The following is a 22,483-nucleotide window of genomic DNA, read 5'->3' on the forward strand; positions in this document are numbered from 1 at the left end:
TGGAATTCAGTGAAATAGTCTATCTTTGAGTAGATTTAGCCGTAAGAGGTGAAATGCAACAATGAATACTCACTAAGTGTTTTACATATACATCTGCCACTGATATTATTCTTCAGCACCTTTTACAAATATTATATGAACCAATTTTTCAGAAAGAGAATGGGTATATGGATGTTTGTTGAAATCAACTTGAGAGCTTTCTCTTGGGATCATATCTTCTCACTATCTAAAGAATGAAAAGTAATAGAAGAGGAAAAGGAAACAAAGTTGTTATAGTGGATAACTCTGGTCCTAATATCTAATGTGGATGAAGGAAAATATCATTTTGGGGGCTGAAGATCTGGATTTAAATGGTTAGGAGAACATAGTCTTTTTGAGAGGGTCTGAATTTGATTTCTGGAACTCACATCAGGCAGCTCACTACCTCCCGCAATTCCAGGTACATGGGATCTCTGAAGAAGTCTTCCTACTTCTGTGGGTACCAGCACTTATATGCTCATACCTATACACACAGACACACACACCAAAAATAAAACAGAAAATTGAAATTTTATAAACATAATTTGACTAACAAACATGCTAAAAACATTATGATCTAACCTTCAATACACCAGACCATCTTGATCAAAGATATTTATATTTATACTGTGTGTGTTAGCTTCATTATTTTCAAACTTATTCAAAACTTATATAAGAAAAATATAGTCATAAAATAAGACATACTTCCATAATAATAATAAGCTGCTAAAATGATTCTTAAGAGCTAGAAACGTTATTACCTATATTAGGATACTTCAGTGACTGGACAGATAGCCTGGTGGTAAAGAGAACTTGCTGCTTTTGGAGGTGACCTGGGCTCTGTTCCCATTACATCGTGGTAGCTCAAAATCATCTGTGACTCCTTTTCCAGGGAATCCCACTTCCTCTTCTGAATGCCACAAAGTCTGAATACACATAGGTAAATTTCATATGTGCAGACAAAATATACCAAAACTGCAGATAATTATAATCTTTTAAAAAAAATTTAAAATGCTACCTATGTGTAAAGATTGCTCGCAGTATTGTGTTGTGAGGAGCATGGGGTATAACAGGAGGAGTGGGCTGCTTGTTGTCCCAGCCGACTCACTAGCTTACACCTGAAATAATCACAGAAAAACTGTATTAATTAAATTACTGCCTGACCCATTAGCTCTAATTTCCCATTGGCCAACTCTTACATCTAAATTCAACCAATTTCTAGCAATCTGTGTGACACCACGAGGTCGTGGCTTACCATGAAAGAGTCTAACCAGCGTCAGTCTCAGGCAAGAGCTTCATGGCATCAGTCTGCCCTTCTTCCCAGCATTCAGTTCTGTCTACTCCGCTTACCTAAGTGCTGCACTGTCAAAAGGCCAATGCAGTTTCGTTATTCAACCAATGAAAGTAACACATAGACAGAAGAACCTCCTACACCAGTATTGTAAATGCTTATCTATAATACAGAGGTTTCAAGACCTTCAGAATGTTTCTGAAGTGCTTAAACTTTGAGCTTATTAATCTCACCAAGAATTCATTTGAAGAATATTTTCTTTCTCATTATTAAAGTACAGTTTATTTTAAAGGTAATATTTTGGGGGTTATTTTATTTCCATGTCTTCTTAGTAGGGAAAAGACAAATAATTTCAAGCCAAATGGCAAGTTTTGGCAACAGTAGACAATAATTCTAAACAGGTTTTACTGTATTATCGATCACAATCCATCAGTCATAAAGATCTTGTCAATCATTTTGGGAGCTTGGGATTAGATGGGTCTACAGCATATTCCATTTACACTGAAATCTTCTTCATCTGAGGCACAATGCAAGTTAAGATTCTTTATTGCTGAAGAATACCTCTGGTCTGAATTACCCTATGGTATAAATATGGGAGGTGTATGTTCCTAGTCAATCTTAAACTGCCTATTTTAGGGTTATAATAACTCAGGTTGGACTTATAATTTTATAATTATAGTTCCAGAGAAAGTACTTGCCAAAGATCAATATGCTAGCAAAAGCATGAGGTAAAACCTTTGTAAAAATTATTTACCTACTGGGTTTTATTCAAAACTTTCATACACTTTATTTATATTTTCTCTTATCCTCCAACCTCTACATTCTCCCCATTACCCTACCCACACAACTCACATACTTCTCTCTCTCTCTCTCTCTCTCTCTCTCTCTCTCTCTCTCTCTCTCAAAAAGGAAATAACAACAACAGAGGAATCAAAACAAACGAATAAACAGAAGACAACAAAACAAAAAATATACAAAAATCTGGGGGTCTCTTTCTGATGACAAGCTAAGTACTTGGAGCTTTGGAGTCAGCTCCGGAGCTTGGTTTACATATCCATTATCACTACACCAGAAAAAAAACACTGACTTTTCCTCTCACAGTAGGTAACAATTGCAAGCAGCTTCTTGACTGAACGTGGGACTTTCAATAAGAAATATGCCGATTTTTTTTCTTTTTTTAAGTAATTTTATTAAATTATAAAAGTTTCCATTTCCGCCCCTCTTCCCAACGCCCTCCCACTCCCCCCCTCCCTCTCCTCCTCCCTCTTTGTCCCTAAGGGCAGTCAGGGATTCCTGCCCTGTGGGAAGTTCAAGTTCCTCCCTCCTCCCTCCAGGTCCAGGAAGGTGAGTATCCAAACAGACTGGATCCCCAAAATCCAGTATATGTAGAGGAAACAAGTCCCAGTGTCATAGTCAATGGCTTTTCAGAAAGACTTCGGGCCAGCCACATTTAGAGAATCCGGCCAAATTCCGAGAATCTGGTTAGATCACGTCCTCGTTCAGTCCCAGTCCAGCTGGCCTTGATAAACTCTCATTAGATCCGTCCCTTTGTATCAGTGGGTGATAGCATCCCTTGCAGTCCTTATTTCCTTTTTCATTTTCTTCGTCCTTCTGCTCCTCATTTGAACCTTGAGGGGCTCAGTCCGGTGCTCCAATGTGGGTCTCCGTCTGTATCGCCGTCCTTCGCCAGATGAAGGATCTATGGTGATAAGCAAAATATTCATCAGTATGGTTATGGGCCAAGGCCGGTTCAGGCACCCTCTCCTCTGTCCAGATTATTCTTTGCGTTGGTATTTTGTGTGGCTTGAACTCATGCAGCTTCTGTGCATGTTGTAGCAGTCTCTGTAAGTTCAACATGAGCATCAGCATTGTTGTGTCTAGAAGATTCCCTAATCCACCATCTCTGGCTTTTATACTTATTCTGCGTCGACTTCGGGACAGATACCCAAACCTTGAGGGAAAGGTTTTGATAAAGATACCCCATTTAATGCTGAATGTTCCAAAGTCTCTCACTTGCTACATGTTGTCTATTGTGGATCTTTATGCTAATTGTCATCTACTGCTATAAGCTTCCATGGTAAGGGTTGGTTGATATGCTGATCTACGTATGTAGCAATATTAAGTAATAATTTTATATTTATGATTATTTAGCAGAATAATAGTTGTAAGTTTCCACCTAGGGCTCATGATATCTCTCATCTCAGGTTCTTGGCCACTTTACCAGTGTCAGATATGGGTTCCAGCTCATGGGGTGTGTTAGGTAAAATCTCAAGACAAGCCTCTCCACCGACACAATATAACTCTACCAATTAGACCAGATTAGACCAAATCAAAAATGCCCACGTTTAATGAATGCAGCACACTTGGGTGCCCAGGATCTTAGCAGGGGGAAGACAGAGAGGCAAAGCACAGGTAAAACCCAAAACCACATGTTACTTTTTCTGGCATGAGCTTAAATTGCCTGTGGGATTGATACTGACCCTCTCTGGGAAGGGATCAGTGTTTGGCACATTTTCCCGGAGGTGGAGTCCAGACCATGGCAACTCCCAGGGGGAGGGGCTTAGGATGGAGGCCAGGGACTGGGGTGACATTTCCATTCATCCAAGACTCCTTGGATACAGGGGTGTTAGAATGCTGAGGTCTCACTTTCAATCAAATATCCCATAGTTTTTTGAAATAGGGGTGTCGGCTCACATCTGGCTACTTCCTGCAGGCATGTGGCAATGTGGGAAAGGGGAAAGTTGGGAGTTGGTGCACTCATGATCAGTGAGAGGTGTGGGTGGAGTGGCATCCGGTTTGCTGTCATCCTGGAGTCCTCGGGCAAATGTTTTCTGAGGGAGATGAGAAGGCAGGTGGCTTGGAAAAAAAAATATTGTTATTATTGGCTGTATGAAATGGGGCTAGTCATGGGATGGGACACAACAGCAGATAAAACCAGATAGTAGTTGGCAGGTGTCCTTGATTCAGGAGAGTTGGTACCAATACCAATGGTGAAATTTCAGGAGCTGGTGCAGGTGTTTGGCATTGTCTGCGGAGTGCTTTGTAGGTTAGTCTTGGCCCAGGCAACAGGAGTGACCTGTAAAATATGTTTGAAATTAACTAGGGTTATCAAAATGCTCTGGATTTTTGATACAGCAGTAGAACTTTTCCAGGACCCTGTATAGTATCTGTATGAGAAATGAAGCAGATTTATATCTTGCTGACATAGTAAAAGGCTATTGCTTTTAGGACACACCTGAAACCTGTTAATCTTGTATTATGAAGCCTGTTCAAGAGGCACACCTGTCTGTAATTCAGAAGGAAACTTCATTAAATGTCATGGATGAAGTAATAAATTAAACTGTTAATTTATTACTTAAATTGTCAAATGCCATTAGACAGATCTGGGAGGGATAAATGAGCAAAAATAAGAGAGCTTTTTACCTATGCAGGCAATACCAAATCCTCTCCTTAGTCCTTGGAGAATACCAGTTTTAGAAGCAGCGCCTGCTGTTGGTTGCTGAGTACAAGAGGCCCAAAGATTTTTCCTGGGGGCGGGGGGAAAGAAGATTTAATCTATCTGTCTTGGCAGGATGAGAAGATCAATTCCCTGGGTGAAGGATCCTGGAAGTTGAAGAGGTGAAAAGCCACTATTTGCTATGTGATGCGTTTACCAAACCCAAGGCCTGCCTTGGCCTGGAAGCAGGAGGTTTCCTGTCTTCTTGGAGGAGCTAAAGGGTGCTACAGAACTTGACATATGTGTGTTAGAAGCTTTTTTGTTAAATGCCATATTCTCAGATCTGTAAAGGCACTTGAGAATTAGGTACCATTTCCTATTATTTTAAACTGAGCATATAAGCTCAATTTAGCCATGTATTTTATCCAATAAGTTACAGTTTACCAATGCTAGTAAATGTAAGAATATTAAAAGGAATATTTTAATAAGTCAAAGAATGCTAGCACATGTGAGTACTCTTATCCCAACATGGCGCTGAGGTCAAGATGGCAGTTACTCACATGTTTGTATTTTTTCAGAGCTGTTATAGTCTAGAGTTATAACTTTTACTAATCTTAACATAAGCACACATGCATACAGAAACTTAAATTGAGCACATCACAAAAACACATTTACACAGATACTGTGGCCACATTATTCTAAAAGACAGACAAACAAGCATTTAGAAATCTGTGTCAGCTGATCAACTTAAAATTCCTGTGTAGTTAGGCCTGCAGGGGAAGCACAGCAAGCAGCTAGAGGGGGAGACAGAGGGGTCCAGAGTGAGACAAAGAGCAAACAGCTAGAATGGGGAGGGGGAAGGGGTCCAGAGTGATCCTGGTGCAGGCAGCAGAAGTCAGGAGAGTGAAAGGACAGGGGAGACAGATTTGGTTTAGAAAATCTCAGAGCGAGACAAACAGCTAAGAAGCAGGATGTAGAAGTGGGGGAGCAGGTCAGAGAAGCAGAAGCAAGGGCAGGACGTAGAAGCAAAGGTGGTAGCGCACATTTAGAAATCACGGATTATGAGCCTTGTTTGCTTTACGTTAGCACCAATTTAAAAGCATTTTTTATAAAAGGCTGCCCAAGGGTGTTTTAGGAATCAGCTTGGAATCACAAGAAATCCATTTTAAAAGTCTATGTCCTGTCGTGGAGCTGTCACAGTGTCCACTGGGACCGCCCTTTAGCCAAAGCAGAGCAGTGAAAATTGAATGGCAGGTGTCCCTGGCCATGCAATCCTCACCTCAGGCAAAGCCACATTGGTCAGGCTTCTGGCGCAGGCCACAACTTCAGCAGAAAGCCCCAAAAGTTAATGGGTCCCCATCCCTACTGGCCATCCACTTTAAAAGGGGAACTGGTGAAGCCTGTCTTGTCTGGTGACAAGGGCAAGCAGAAAGGGTGTTTTCAAGCATGTGACCATGGGTCCTGGGCCAGTGGGGAAAAACAAATCCTTTCAATGGGAAACCTCCACCTGTTAGGAAAAATGTTAAGAACAGTCTCTCTGGTGACCCAAAATAACACCAATTAGACCAAATTATACCAAATCAAAGATGCCCATGTTTCATGAATGCATGTTCCTTTTCCTGCCACAGGCCTATAAAGTCTGTGGGAGTGATCCTAACCATCCCTTGGAAGGAGTCAGCATTTGGAGGGCTTTCCTGGTGGTGGAGTCTGGACCAAGGCAACTTCCACGGAGAGGGGCTTAGGATTGATGCCAGAGACTGGGGTGATGCTTCCAATCATCCCAGACTCCTTGGATATAGGGGTGTTAGAGGGCTGGGGTCTCACTTTCAATTAAACAGGGTGGGCCTTCAATCCAATCAAAAAGTGATTTGATACTCTCATAAACGTTAGAAAAAAATAAATAAGAAGACAATGGAAGCATTACTTTCTACTCAGCTGTTCAAAAATCACCTTAAGGAGTGGCTTAATTTCAAAGTTAATAGCCTGTGTTCCCAAATCCCCTGCCACTTGCAATGATGCCATGAAGGAGACATAAAGAAGTCAAATATTCTAAGTTCTCTGTGTATTTGTATACATGTATGCATAATATAAATATTAATTTGTGGCATAAATAGTCATAGTGCTCTTTTGGTGTTTCATCACTTCCTTTTAAGCAGAACAAATGTAAGTTTTAGCAACCGAGTAAGAGAGCACTCCCTGGAGAGGAAGGGTGCCGAGGAAGGAGCACCACTATAGTTTCCTGTCGTCCTGAACAATGGGTTACTCAACACAAATCTGATAAAAATATTAACTCTTTTGCCTATTTAATAATTAACACAATGAACTAAATAATTTATTAGATCACAAATATTTATTTTTTATTGTCCGTGTTCTATTTCTTGAATAGAGCAAACAAAATACAAAAAAATAAAGAAAGAAACAAAAGCAATTGATATATAGACTTTCATGATGTCCTTATTTTCTTCAGGGCTATGTGTGGTGAGTCCATAAATACTATCAGTAAATGTACAGCTGGCAGAGCTATTGCACTGTCCAGAGGAAGTGTACATGTACACTCCACCTGGAGTAACCTGTTTTTGCAGAGCTTTGGGCACATTTGTCCTTTGGATAAGTCACTGTCAGTTCTGTAAATATCTTGTGAAATCATGGCATTTCTCCCTTCTGTAGTGTACCAGTAGTGTATAAACCTGACTTTTCCTATAGGGCAGCAGATACCCATCCACACACCATGAAGCCATGGTGTGAAAAGAATTGACTCAGTCAAACCTTTGTTCTCACAGCCAAAATCTACATAAAATAGTACTCCAAAGCTTTCTTTATTGACAGTAGTCACATATAGAAAAGAAACCTCATATAGCAGGTAATATTTCTGCTCGAACAGCAGATTACGGAAGGTGTAATCTACTAATCTTCTGCTCTGACTTAGCAGGTTACTAATATTCTTTATTTACCCTTCACCTTGGTTTCAACTAACACAAGTTCATAACCCAGGAAATTAACTGTTTGCACAGGAAAAAAGGCCTGGGTCATTAAAAGTAGCATCAGAGAGAAATATCTCACCTAGCACCCTGCTGGAGTCAAAAGCAAGGTCCCCAGAAGAGGTCCCTTTTAACTCAACCTGCTAGATGCTAAAGCAAATCAAGCCCCAAGCCTGCAAGTTAGTAGAGCTACCAATGCTGTGTTCCCAGCTATAGGGGATCTTCACAGCCATACTGCTAGATCTACTGATTTATTGTGACTCTGTGAAAATCATGTTTGATGCTATTGTTACTGAATATGGGATTGTTAGCTTGTCTGTATACCTATATAAACTGAAAACTTTGTGGAGGTCGCCCCTTTTATACCCTTAGCTTTAGGCCTTATCCCTTATGCCTTTTATGCCCATATGCTTCTTCTTCTCCCTTCTTTCATCTCCCCCATGGAATAAGGAAACATGTAGGAAAAACATGCCTAAGTCAGTCAGTTTGACTGATTCCATTCCCAAGCCAGTTTTTATTTGTCACAGAATCCTGAGAGAGTGGTCAGGCTGGTACTCAGTATTTCCCGATAGCTATGGAAAAGGTTTGTCCAGTGGAAGATGAAAGCACACAAAATGCAATTCAATCAGATGATAATTGGGTGATGATAAACTCCAAGTAGAAACACAAGGCATGGTGGATACTCAAGACTTGGTTTGATAATTGTGTTTCAATTAAATAGTTCAGACTCTACAGACCATCTCGGCAGAGAAGGGACAGACTGGGTGTTGTACAGTAGAGATATAGGATGACTGACTTACAGAGAACAAGACCTACTGCACTATCAGGCTTTACTCAGTTTCTGAATTAATGGTTTTAGAACAGATTTTTTTGTAACGGGTCTCATATATTCCTTTAAGGCTCTGAATAAGGATCCCACACCATAGTCAATGTTTTGAATTCCTTGTCTGATAAACATGGATTATATTTGCATCTAAGATATGGATAAATTTTGTTGGGATTCAATGAGCAAACATAAGAGGGAATTGTAGTATTTTTATTGTATAAAAATTTTGTTTTTATCAATTGCATAGTCAAAATGAAATCTGCAATAACAGTGTTCAAAGTACAGTGTTCTCTCTGTTATTGTCATGGAAGAATACACCACCAACAACCAAAGTTTAAAAGAAGAAGAGAATTACAGCTTCATAGACAGCAGCTGCACAGTCGACAGTCTTTTGGAGGTAGATGTCGGGAATAAGAAATAAGAAATATATGGCATAATGAACAATTGATTCCTTCTGTTCACAATTACTCAAAAGTTACCAGTTTTCCTAATATTTAATTAGTCTCCCAAAACAATTTTATGAAACTGATCTTTCTGAAATTGAGCAGTGTCTCTGGGAACTCCAATTCGAGATTAGAATATGTTGAAGGCAGAAACTCATATGGAGTTTCTGAAACATTCAGCAATCAGGGTATTTACGAGTACAGAGAGAATACTGAAACTTCAAAAGGACTTTTGTTTGGAGGGGCAATAATAATAACATCTTCCATACTGCTATTGTTTGACTTTCTTCCATACAGTATTGTTTTCCTTTGTTTCATTAAAGAGAGCTATTCTCAATAATGGCACTGATGAAGGGCTGCAAATTTAATTGAATAGAATAAAGAAAAAGGGATAAAATTTAGAGGCAGAGCATGTGCCTAGCTTATGAGAGGACATAAGCATGTCTTAATATGTAGTATCTGGTACTGAAATCAAGGGAGGAGAAGTAGGGCTGCAGGAGACTGTATCTGTGCTGGCAGAGCTGACTCAATTAAATTGAGCATTTATTATGTTTTAATACTACTATAATTTTGGTACAAGTCCTATAAAGAGTTGTATGGTAAATATTTTGTCCCCAATGCAGTGTTACTGGGAGGTGGTGGAACCTGTGGAATTCTTTATGCCTTTGGACACAGGACTTTTGTTTGTTTGTTTATTTGTTTGTTTTTGGTTTTCTCTGTGTAGCCCTTGCTGCCCAAGAACTCATTCTGGAAACCAGACTGGCCTCAAACTCACAGATCTGCTTGCTTCTGATTCTAAAGTGTTAGGAATAAAGGTGTACACCACTTGATGTGGAATGTGCTTTGGTTGGTTAATTAATAATGCTGTTTCAGCCAATGACTTAGCAGAGTGCAGTCAGGTAGGAAACATAAACAGAGATATATGGAGTAGGTATAGTCAGGAGGCACCATGTAGCTGCCGAAGGAAACACACCCTGGATCTTTACCAATAAGCCACAGCCTCATGCCAATACATAGATTAATAGAAATGGATTAACTCCAGATGTAAGAGCTAGTAGAAATATGCCTGAATTATTGTCAGGACATTGTTGTAATTAATATAGTTTCTGTTTGATTACTTGGGTCTGAGCAACTGAGAAGGGAATGAGCAGCTGGGAAGGGAATAAGTAGCCTCTGCCTACACCAGCTGGCTGAGATATGACTTCTAATATCACTGTGGGTTCATGTTTTCTTTCTGTTACTATTTATTTCTCTTTTCTTTCCTACCAAGAGATGAGAAGACTTTCTCCACACTACCGTTGTGAAATTTCACTTTTGCTAGGAATTCAAAGCAACAGCATTATGTGGCCATGAATTGGAACTTTTAAACAGTAAGCAAAAATAAAGCTTTCCTCTTAGTAAGTTATTTATCCTAGACTTTTAATCACAGGAAAGGTAATCCATGTGAACCATATCTTTAGACAGTGAAAGAACTTAAGCTTCTAAAATGAAATATAAATTAGATAATGATTGCATGTAAGGTAAAATAAAAACTAAATTCTTTGTTTATCTTCAAAGGACAAAATGTCATATCTGGCTAGTAGGAATCACGGGAGTATTTAGAAGAGGTACATTTGAAACATTTGAAATACATCTTTAAAAACAAAACAAAATAATGAATATATTTTCTGATTGCTAAATACTTGTAGAATGATGCAGAAACACTCTGAAATTCTACATCAGTCTCATATTGATGTCTGTGTTTCCCTGGGGTACCAGCTGTGTTATCCAGCTTTTGAAAGTTCTCCGGATGTTGACAACAATGCATCTGAATTCCATTCAAATAATTAGCTTTTATCAAGATTGGTATGGGTTAAGACATTCTTCTTATTGTCATATATTTCCATACACTTATCAACACTTTTTGTTTATGCAATTATTATATGTATCATAATGGCCAATATTACAGAGTGAAATATTATTCAGTGGAAGGTTATTAGTGAAATATGGGTCTATAAGTCAAAACCAATCTCCTCCTCTCTCTTTCTCTTTGTCTGTGACCAAATCTTCTGTTTTAAGCGCATGTTATACAAATGAATTCTACTAATACTCACAATGTTTAATTATAATTTATTTCTGACTTCCCAGGAAGCATTTGCCAGGGGTCATTATCGACAAATCTATTAATCTTGGTCATACAAACTACTCAGTATTGAAAAGCCTTCTTTCAGGTTCAATAATTGCAGACATTTGTCAGTAATGGTATCAACTAATCACAGAAATATGAAAACCAGTACACTTTAACACTTAAAACCTCCTTAGAAAAATACAAAGGTGGAAAATAATTTCAGATTTAGCAAAATACACAAAGAATGGAAGTATTTTCATTAATCTAAGTCTTTAGATTAAAATACAGAAAGTAGTTATCATCAAAGACACAGAGAAAATCAGACCTTAAAGTGTTCTTGAATATCAATTAAATCCAAATAATGATGGGAAGACTCCCTCCCAAAAATTATGAAATTTACAATAACCACAGGATTCTAATTCTATTTATTTATTTATTTATTTATTTATTTATTTATTAAAAATTTCCACCTCTTCCCTACCTCCTTTTTCCCTCCCCCTCCCCACCTCCTCCTCCCTCTCTAGTGTTAAGAGCAGTCAGGGTTCCCTGCCCCGTGGAAGTTCAAGGTCCTCCTCCCTCCATACAGGTCTATAAAAGTGAGCATCCAAACAAACCAGGCTCCCACAAAGCAGTCCATGCAGTAGAATAAAAACCCATTGCCATTGTCCTTGGCATCTCAGTCAGCCTTCATTGCCAGCCACGTTCAGAGTGTCCATTTTGATCACATGCTCCATCACTCCCAGTCCAACTGCCCTTGGTGAGCTCCTATTAATTCAGCCCCACCGTCTCAGTGGATAGACACACCCCTCGTGATCCTGACTTCCTTGCTCAAGTTCTCCCTCCTTCTGCTCCTCAATTGGACTTAGGGAGCTCAGTCCAGTGCTCCAATGTCGGTCTCTGTCTCTATCTCCATCCATCGCCAGATGATGGTTCTATGGTGATATGCAAAATATTCATCAGTATGGCTATGGGGCAAGGCCAGCTCAGGCACCCTCTCCTCTGCTGCCCCGGGAACAATCTGGGGACCTCTCCTTGAACCTGTGAACCCCTCTAGAATCAAGTCTCTTGCAAACCCTAAAATGGCTCCCTTAGTTGAGATATTTACTCCCCTGCTCCCATATCCATCCTTCCTCAATCCCACCTATCCCATTCTCCCAAGCTATCCCGAATCCTCCCATTCTCCCTTCTCTCCACCCATCTTCCCTTACATCCACCCTCCTCCCTCCCCCCATGCATCCAAGTTTGCCTGGCAATCTTGTCTACTTCCAATATCCAGGAGGATAACTATATGACTTTCTTCAGGTTCACCTTCTTATTTAGCTTCTCTAGGATCACAAATTATAGGCTCAAAGACCTTTAACTATGGCTAGAATCCACTTATAAGTGAGTACATACCTAATATTCCTCTTTTTGGGTCTGGGTTACCTCACTCAGTAAAGCGTTTTCTATTTCCATCCATTTGCATGCAAAATTCCAGATGCCATTGTTTTTTACTGCTGAGTAAAACTCGAATGTGTATATGGTCCACACTTTCTTTCACCATTCTTCTATTGAGGGGCATCTAGGTTGTTTCCATGTTCTGATTTTCACAGTGGCTGCACAAGTTTGCATTCCCACCAACAATGGATGAGTGTTCCCTTCACTCCACATCGTCTCTAGCATAGGCTATCATTGGTGTTTTTGAATTTAGCTATTCTGACAGGTGTAAGATAATATCTCAAAGTTGTTTTGATTTGCATTTCCCTGATCGCTAAGTAGGTTGAGCATTACCTTAAGTGTCTTTTGGCCATTTGAATTTCTTCTGTTTAGAAGCACCATCTTTCATGATAGCCACAAATAGCATAAAATATCTTGGGGTAACTCTAACCAAGGAAGTGAAAGACCTACTTGACAAGAGCTTTAAGTCTTTGAAAAAAAAATTGAAGACGATACCAGAAAATGGAAGGATCTTGCTTGTTCTTGGATTGGGAGGATAAACATAGTAAAAATGGCAATTCTACCAAAAGCAATCTATAGATTCAATGCAGTTCCCACCAAAATTCTTCACAGACCTTGAGAGAACAATAATCAACTTTATATGGAAAAAAAAACCCAGGATAGCCAAAACAATCTTAGCCAATAAAGGAACTTCTGCAGGCATTACCATCCCTGCCTTTAAACTCTATTACAGAGATACAGTATTTAAAACAGCTAGATATTGGCATAAGAACAGAGAAGTTGACCTATGGAATCAAATAGAAGACCTGGACATTAACCCAAAAACCTATGAACACCTGATTTTCGACAATGGAGCTATAAGTATACAATGGAAGAAGGAAAGCATCTTTAATAAATGCTGCTGGCATAACTGGATGTCAACCTGTAGAAGAATGAAAATTGATCCATATCTATCACCATGCACAAAACTCAAGTCCAAGTGAATTAAAGACCTCAATATTAATCTGTCCACACTGAACCTGATAGAAGAGAAATTGGGAAGTAGTCTACAAGACATGGGCACAAGAGACTACTTCCTAGGTAGAATGCTAATAGCACAGACAATAAGAGAAACAATGAATAAATGGGACCTCCTGAAACTGAGAAGCTTCTGTAAAGCAAAGGACACTGTCACTAAGACAAAAAGTCTACCTTCTGACTGGGAGAAGATTTTCACCAACCCCTCATCAGACAAAGGTCTGATCTCCAAAATATACAAAGAACTCTAGAAACTAGACACTAAAACTCTAATTAATCTAATTAAAAAATGGGGTACTGAACTGAACAGAGAATTCTCAACAGAAGAACTTCGAATGGCCAGGATTCTAATTCTTAAACTCTATGTGTTTCCTTTAGCGCCTCCCATGGGGTTGTTGTGGAACTTGCGTTCAGCAAATTACTTTTATAAAATGACCTCACTTGGTGGTGGAACTAAATATTTGAATATCTGCTGAGAAATCTAGACTATAAATGCATGTGAGGGAATTACTGACATGGAGAATACAAGGGGATACTAGGAGTGGTTTCCGTAGAGCAAGGGAAGTTACATGAAGTAGAATGTTACCTATCACTGAAAAGATATCCTGGATCAATCAGTAAGTACTCTTAAATGAGTCAGTTTATACTTTTGTCCTGTAACAGAATCTTAGTGAAAACAAGAGTCCTTGTGCCCACATATTTCTAGGGAAAACAGGGATGTCAAAATCTTAGTGACATCTTCTTAATGGAAGAGACAACATACCCGGTATCCTGCCTGGAAGGCTGACAATGGGTTGTGTTAGTATTCTGTCGCCATTTTGATGTCTGTGGCAGCTGACATCACCCACCTTTTGTTATAGAAGTAAACCTCACCAAAGTTCCCCAGCATGGCTATCCCAAACTCTTCCCTCCTTAGGCCATTACCATTCTTAGAGGAGATATCCCATGTACTTTATGGCCTGCTGATCCCTATTTTGTAGATCAGAGACTACACTAGATTCTAGACATTTTAGCTATAGAAGTCACCCTCATGGTAACATGTACTTTGTAAAGGAGTTTCTGTGTGGTCACATCTTAAGCTTTATTGTGCACCTGGAATTGGAATGACTATTGTCTGGAAACCTTTTCTCAAATTGTACCATGCTTTAAATACACTGACAATGAACTTCCTGGCGTTAGACTCCTTATACTCTGGTTCAGGTTGACAAAGTCAATCTCTATTGGGTTTTCATTTTTATCTCTTTGCCATTTACTTCCTGATTTGACACCTGCAGGAACACTCCCAAGAATTAACTTAACTTAAAAATATATTCATGTGAAAATGTATAAATAATTTTGAGGAAGTGAATAAATATTCCTGAAACATATACACAGGTTGGAAAAAAACATTTTTATTTTCTATGTGAAGTAACAAATCCAAAGTCACACCTGGGTTGTATCTTTACAGTTTTAGAATCTCAGGGAAGTTGACTTAGGGGATTCTTTTACACCTGTGCTATTAATGAATTAATCATTAACTTGTACTGTAAGGAGGTAATGACTAATTGTACTAGAATCTCCATCATTTTGATTCTCTTAGTTTGAGTTAGCAGTAGTCCCTTATAGTTCAAGGGACTCTCCAAGAATTTCTCATACAATTTGTGAAGAAATAAGTGAACACAGAATGCGGCTTATTAACACCTACTTCCTACCGAGAATGTTATAACAGAATGTAGAAGGTCTTTATTAAGGAATAGGAATCCTTTTAAGAAGTCAAAAATGCTTTTTCCACTTATTTTGTATTACTTAATGCTTCTACTACAGATGTTTTCTTTGCATGTATACGACAATCTGACTAAGAGTTTCCATTTTCTCAATCCCTGTGACATGTTTTTCTTCCTATAATTCCTTCCTTGAAGAAATACCTCAATCTGGGTAGTGGTGACAAACACCTTTAATTCCAGCATCCAGGAGTCAGAAACAAGTGAATAGCTATGAGTTCCAGGGCAGTCTGATCTACAGAAGTAGTTCCAGGAAAGCAAGAATACTCAAAGACACCCTGTCTCTAAAAACAAAACAAAAATAAATAAACACACAAATAAATAAAGAAATGGTTTAAATAAAATATCTTCATTACATATTATGAACTTGAGATACCCAATGGCTTGTTTAGATAAAATAAGGAACTACTTATTTTTCTATTCTAATACCTTCAATAGGTAGGCCTAGGGTAAACATTTGTCATGCCAATACTTGGGAGATAGAAGCAGAATAATTGCTTCAAGTAAAAGGCCAGGTTTCTCTACACAAGTTACTGCTTAGGTGGGGCTTGCCTTTGTGAAATAGTCAGAAAAATAATGAATTAGAAAAATGAGAGGAAAAGGAGAGGAATAAAAATTACACAGACCTGCTTAGGGGTAATACAGACTCTTGGGAGATATATAAGGAATGTCAAGAGCCCACACTAAAGGCATAATTCAGAAAACAGTAGAGTCCTGGGTGTTTAGTCCGGTACTATGAACTTCAGTATAGAACAGGGAAAAAAACAACATACCAACTTTGCAACAACATATTGCTTTTGACCTTTTATCTCTGGATGAATAAAGGTGATTTTACACAAATGATAAATAACTAATAAAAACTGAATTCAACCACTGACTTAGTTGTAGATGTGTAAGCCCCAACACAAAATGGGACTAACTTGAAAATCCAAGACATTATAGCTCTTCAAAAAATTACTAATTGCAGCTAGTCATTGGAGGTGCACACGTTTAATCCCAGCAATCAGGAGGCAGAGACAGGTGAATCTTCGTGAGTTCGATGCCAGCCTGGTCTACAAGAGCTAGTTCCAGGAGAGGCTCCAAAGCTACAGAGAAAACCTGTCCCGACAAACAAAATAAAACAAAAAATTACTGATCAGTAAACACTGTGCTCAAAGTTTTTTAATTCATTGGAAGACTTAATTGCATAATACTGACCTCTTCTCATTCTTTGATTAGATGTGAAGACATCTAGTGAAGACATCACTTGTTTTTCGTTTGTTTGTTTGCTTGCTTGCCTGTTTTTGTCCACTTCTTGTTGTTAATTCACTATGCTCTTTGTAGGGTATTCCTCTTTACTAGGTTTCCAAATGCTTGAATGTAAAAAGGAATAATTAAGAATGAGAAATTAAGATGGTCAACATTGGAATGAGTATAAAAGTAAACCGGAGACATCCCTCAGGTTTATAAATAAATTCTCATTTAACATACACTGAAAAGAAATGGGTGCTTAAACAACTGTAAGACAAGGAAGAGGGACTGGTGCCTATACCATTCTAGGCTCCCCTCTGATGTGCCAAGATCATCCCTGCTGCTCTGCACACAAGTCTTACTGGGATATCATCCATAGATCTGCCATTACTCTTCTTTCAAGTTTTTCCTTGGTTGAGGTCTTTTACAATGCTTCATCTTTGGAAACGGATTGCTTGGATCCAAAAAATACCCAGTGTCTCATTTTCCATATATTCTTCATTCTGAGCATGTGGGGTTGTTTTTACAATGAACAAAATTAGAAAGCAAGCCATAAAAGGTAGAGGAAGAGGATGTTTTATGTGGATATTGATTAGTTCTGCTCCTCAAATATATTAGTGGCATTTGTATAACAGATGTAAGGTAAGAATTTGAGTTTCCTACCCAGTGGAGATGGGAATTCTTTGCAGCATCATTTCTGTCTAAAGGAAATGGAATACAAATGGCCAAGTTCTGCTTAACAACCCATTCACGTGTGTGTGTGTGTGTGTGTGTGTGTGTGTGTGTGTATGTATGTGTGTGTGTGTGTGTGTGTGTGTGTGTGTGTGTGTGCGCGGGCGCACGCACACCAATATGCAGGTCATCTATATTAAAGTTAACCCTTTACTTCTGGGCATGGCATGGCCATCAACGTCATGATGCAGTGATGTTGTGGTATTAATAGAAGACCCACAGTAATTATAAGGAAATAAGCAGAGTTATACATTGAAAGATTTATTTAATGATATTCCAGGTGTTAACTTCCCTTATAGAAGGAATAGGGCTACCAGTCTCTCTCCTGATAGTCCAGTCATCACTTCTTCCTGCATCACTTGCAAGGTAATCTTTCCAGAGTTATATGAGGTCTTAAGGGAGAGGTGCTAGAGAATATGGGAGGTTACAATTTGACTGACATTTGTGGGACTGTACAGTAGGTGCAGCTTTGGTGAGACACTATTCATATTATATTCATACTTTAGGAGATAATATTTTCTCTGAGTTGCCTGTCCCATAAGTAACCCTGATAAAATTATTGTTCACCAAGCTGAGCTTAGATGGCCTCTTTTCTCTGGATTGTAAGGACCTTTTCCATCTGCTTTGATTCTCTGCATATCTCCACAACAAAAGTCATATGGCAGCTGTTTGAGCAATCAAAGTATCTCCTTGTTAAGGTAAAAAGAATAATATAATATTTGTATATATTCTTATAAAACTATTCATTTAAAAATTAATAACTATCCACTTGTGATATTTAAAGTGAGCTATTCTTAATTTTGGCAGTCTGTTTTGTGATACAAATGAGTCCAATGAAAACTAAGTAAGTTCTTACATTAGTCTGTTGTTTCTTTCGATAACACAGCCACTATACATCAAAAATGAGCAATTTCTACCAAGTCAAAAAAGCTCAAAAAGGACAAGTGTTTTCAAAACTGTAGTTTGCCAAAAAATCATTAATGGTTTCCCAGAAATAGTAAAATAATTCAATCAATATATGGTGGTAATAATAAAGCTGTTGAAAATTAAAGTATCTATAAAATATTTATTCTTTATATTTTTCTCGCACTTAAAGGCTCACTTAAGTGGCAAACAGTTCCATAATAGAACTATCACATTTTTGTTAATAAGACTGAAAACCAGTAACACAAATGAGGTTATATAAATTTATTAAATTCACATAACTAATAAGTTATAAAGATTAGACAATGAATAAAAGAATCCAACTTTAACAGTTCAGAGATTCTGTGAAACATTTATCTTAGATAATCAAACTGATATCATACTTCTCAGTCCAAATGTAATTAAAATATGCAGGATACATTTTGATAGAAATATTTATCTATTAACTGCTGTAGTTTCTCAATAGTTTAAGTATTAAAAATCACAGCACATACCTGATTTTTCTAGAGAGTAGTAGTTACGAGGTGAATAGCGGAAGATGGAGAATTGATTGGCTGACCTAAGTCATTTCTAGGTCCAATTATCATAAATTTTTGAGTGCTTGGGGAAAGAATTCTTGTTTGTACTGACTTTGATGGAATCACTCTCTGGGAACTCATCTTAAAGACAGTCTTCATCATTCCTGGAACCTGAAATACTCAGGAACTGATGCAGTTTGACATATTGCTGGCATGCTCAGAATCCCCATGCCTGTCAAGATTTTGAAAGACATAAAGGAAGTTTTCAAATATTCAAACCTGGGCCCAGGGGGTACTCTGAGTCTGACAATTTAAAAGAAAATAAATTGTGTCAAGTATTTATTATTCAAATCCTTCCTGAAAATTGGCTTGTCATATTTGCCACAGAAGGTGGAGCCTTCATTTTCCTTTTCAGCAATAGCGAAAGAAGAGAGTCACAGGGCAGAACAACACCAAAGTGAATAGAGACCACTGCTCAGATCTGGGATTAGAGTCAGCAGGCAGCTAGGAAGATGCAAGAAAAGAACCTTTAAAAGGGAGGGAAGGAAGGAGCAAGGGAAGGAGAGAGAGAGAGAGAGAGAGAGAGAGAGAGAGAGAGAGAGATAGTTTGCTTAGCAACTACCAACAAAAATTTGTTTTAAAATTTACATTTTCAAATCATGAATTATCTTAAAGATATTACAAAGACAGTTTTCTTTCTAGATTTTCCTATGTACATGTGGTGCATGTGCACACGTGTTCACGTGCATAATCAAGCACACACACTTTTCAGAAATGTACTAGTTTATTCTAAACTCTTCCTGTATCATTCTTCCTATCTTTAATCGTGTATGTGTTTGTCTGTGTCTGTGTGAGTACATGTACCTGAATGTAGGTGACAACAGCAGTCAAGTCTATTAGATTCCCCTGGACCTGGAGTAAACATGTGGTTATGAGATGCCTGAGGTTATGGTGCTGGAAATCAAATTTAGGTCCTCTGCAAGAAGAGCATGCACTTCTGAACTCTGAGCAATCTTTCCAGTCCCATTTGCTATTCTTTTCTAAGAGGATGGAATAGAAATAGAAATGTGCATGGTAACTTACTTAGTCAACTACACAGGACTAAGTATTTAGTTCCTACCCTCATGTTGCTGATGGTGCTTTACCCTTAAGCACGGTGCTGTAGATAGTTTATTTCTGCCAAAGTTGATAATTCTTTCTATCTGTTATTTTAAATTATAAGCACCTATCCACATGGAGAAAGCATAGGAGGCAACTCTCCCACGTGGAAGATTTTGTAGCAAGGAGATCCTTGAGAAAAACTTCCAACATGTGTCTGGGTTTTAAATCTGAGTACATTTTTCAGAATATGTGAGCAGGGTCAGTCCTTAAACAGCAAAAAGAGTTTGCAGAACTAGGTAATATAAGCAGGTTAAAAAATGGAGGAAAGGAACACTGTCATGTGCAGGGTTGTGGGGTCTGGAGATACAGCTGAGGTCCCTGCAGGTCAGAAACCAGAAGCTGGACTTACAGACATAGGTGGTAGGTACTTCAGAACTAGTGATGTCAGTCTGTTACGCACATGAATAGGAAGCAGTGATAATTGTGGTGGAGATTTGTAAACGTGTTAAAGACTTGCAGAATCAGATACAAAAAATAGATAGTTAATAGTTCTTAGCAATAAATCGAAATGATAAAAAATTTTACATTTAATAGATCACCAGTAACAATTTTCTAATCTTGTGCTTTTTTTTTTTTCCTGGATTTTTGGGTTGCTTGTTCTCACCCATGTTAGCTCTTTCATTCATGTGGTTTGCTATTTATTTCAGTTGATAGCTAGTGAGAATGTTACCCTTTATCTTATGAGACTGCTATCATGTAAGAGTTTTTATAAAAGAAAGTTCTTACTTTAATTAGAGAGATAGAAATCTTAACAGCTTGATGCCAGATTTTGTTAATTTCTCAGCAAGGCATTTGTGTTTATATATCTTATCCACATGAAGCATCCAGATCTGTGTTTTTTTCCCTGTGGTCTAGAAAAGAAAACTGAGGGTGGTGGGAGAGGGTTATATGCCACATTATGGAAAGGGAAGATTATTTAAAATTGTGGGAAGTGGGACAGGGAGGGATGCAGAAAGGAATAGGAGGTCAATGCAGTGCTGTCCAATTTATACTGACAATGTGAGTGAAAGCTTCATTCTTGGTTTTTTATTGTTTTATTTATTTTTATTCATTTTACACACCAACCACAATTGCCCCTCCCTCCTCTCCTCCTGCTCTCCCCCACCTTCTCCTCCTAACCCACTAGCAGCCATTCTCTCCTCAAAAAGGATAAGGCCTCCCACCATGAGTCAACAAAGACAGGACCATTAAGTTAAGGCAAGAACAAGATCTTCCTCCTGCATCAAGACTGAGTATTCCCACCATAGGGAATGGGCTCCAAAAAGCCAGCTCATGCACCAGAGATAGACCCTGTCAAGGCTCCCATATACAGAACAAGCTGCACAACTGTTGCTCACAGGAGAAGGCCTAGTTCCATTCCAGAAAGGCTTCTCAGCTGTTAGTCTAGAGTCCCTGAGCTCCCCGGAACTAGGGTCAGTTGTCTCTGTAGATTCCCCGTCATGATCTTGACGCTCCCCCCCCTCACTTGATTATATGATCCCTCCTCCTTCTCTTCCACTGGACTCCTAGAGCTCGGAGCTCCTCCTGGTGCTTGTCTGTGGATCTCTTCTTCCACTTCCATCAGTTATTGGATGAAGGTTCTCTGAGGACAGTTACGGTATTTATCAATCTGATCATAGCAGAAGGCCAGGTCAGGCACCTTCTCCACTATTGATAGGTTACTTAGCTGTGGTCAACCTTGTGATTTCCTGGGAATTTCCTTAGCACCAGGCTTCCCCATCCCCATAATGGCTCCCTTTTACTCTTTAGCTAACTCTTTCTTTTTAGAAAAGGAGTATCTATTCATTGTGTTTATCCATTGTTTAAAGGTATTGATTGTTTCTAATGTTATTTTTCTTTTCTTTTAAAAATTCTAATATAGTTGTATCATCTCCCTTCCTTTTCTGTGCTCCATTACCTCTTCTTGTTCTCTTTCAAATTCAGTCTCTCCTTTTTCAGTGATCATTGTTATATGTGTGTGTGTATATATATATATATATGCATATGAATACATATATTCATAAATATAATTTATCAGTCTCTAAGTTACTTTTATGCATCTTTTTATGGTTGACTATTTGATATTGGAAAAACAATTCGTGTAATTTTTCCCAGAGAAGACCATTTCATCCACTCTCAACATTCCTTATTTGCCTGTAGTTCATTTTGTGGGGTTGAGGTTTCAGTGAGTCTTCCTTTATCTACTTTCAATTGTCCCTGTTCAACTCATGTTTAGAAGGTCATATTGATGAAAACTTTTTGGTACAGCTTTTGGTGTTACTAAGAGACAGAATCTCTAGGTGACCAAATCTCATATCAAACTCTCTGATCCTCTGATTTTGTAATCTTCTCACTGCTTCTTTTGCAATGTTCCCTGAGCTTTATTTTTCAAAGTTGGTTCTGTGTTCCACTCACTGAATTCTTGTTAAACATATAGCTCAACTCTATAATTTTTCTCTTCGTTGTGTTGATTTATTCCCTTGGATGTGCAGTCTTTTACTGTGATTTAAGCTCATTCGTTAAATCTTGCCTTTGTTTCCTATGATTTTGGAGTCCTTTGAGGAAAAGCTTTGCACACAACAGAGTCTTGAGTGCTTCCTCTCCATTTACTGTACTTTCAGCTTCA

This window comes from Myodes glareolus, chromosome 10 (assembly GCF_982192425.1).
Source record: "Myodes glareolus chromosome 10, mMyoGla1.1, whole genome shotgun sequence".
NCBI classification, from domain to species: domain Eukaryota; kingdom Metazoa; phylum Chordata; class Mammalia; order Rodentia; family Cricetidae; genus Myodes; species Myodes glareolus.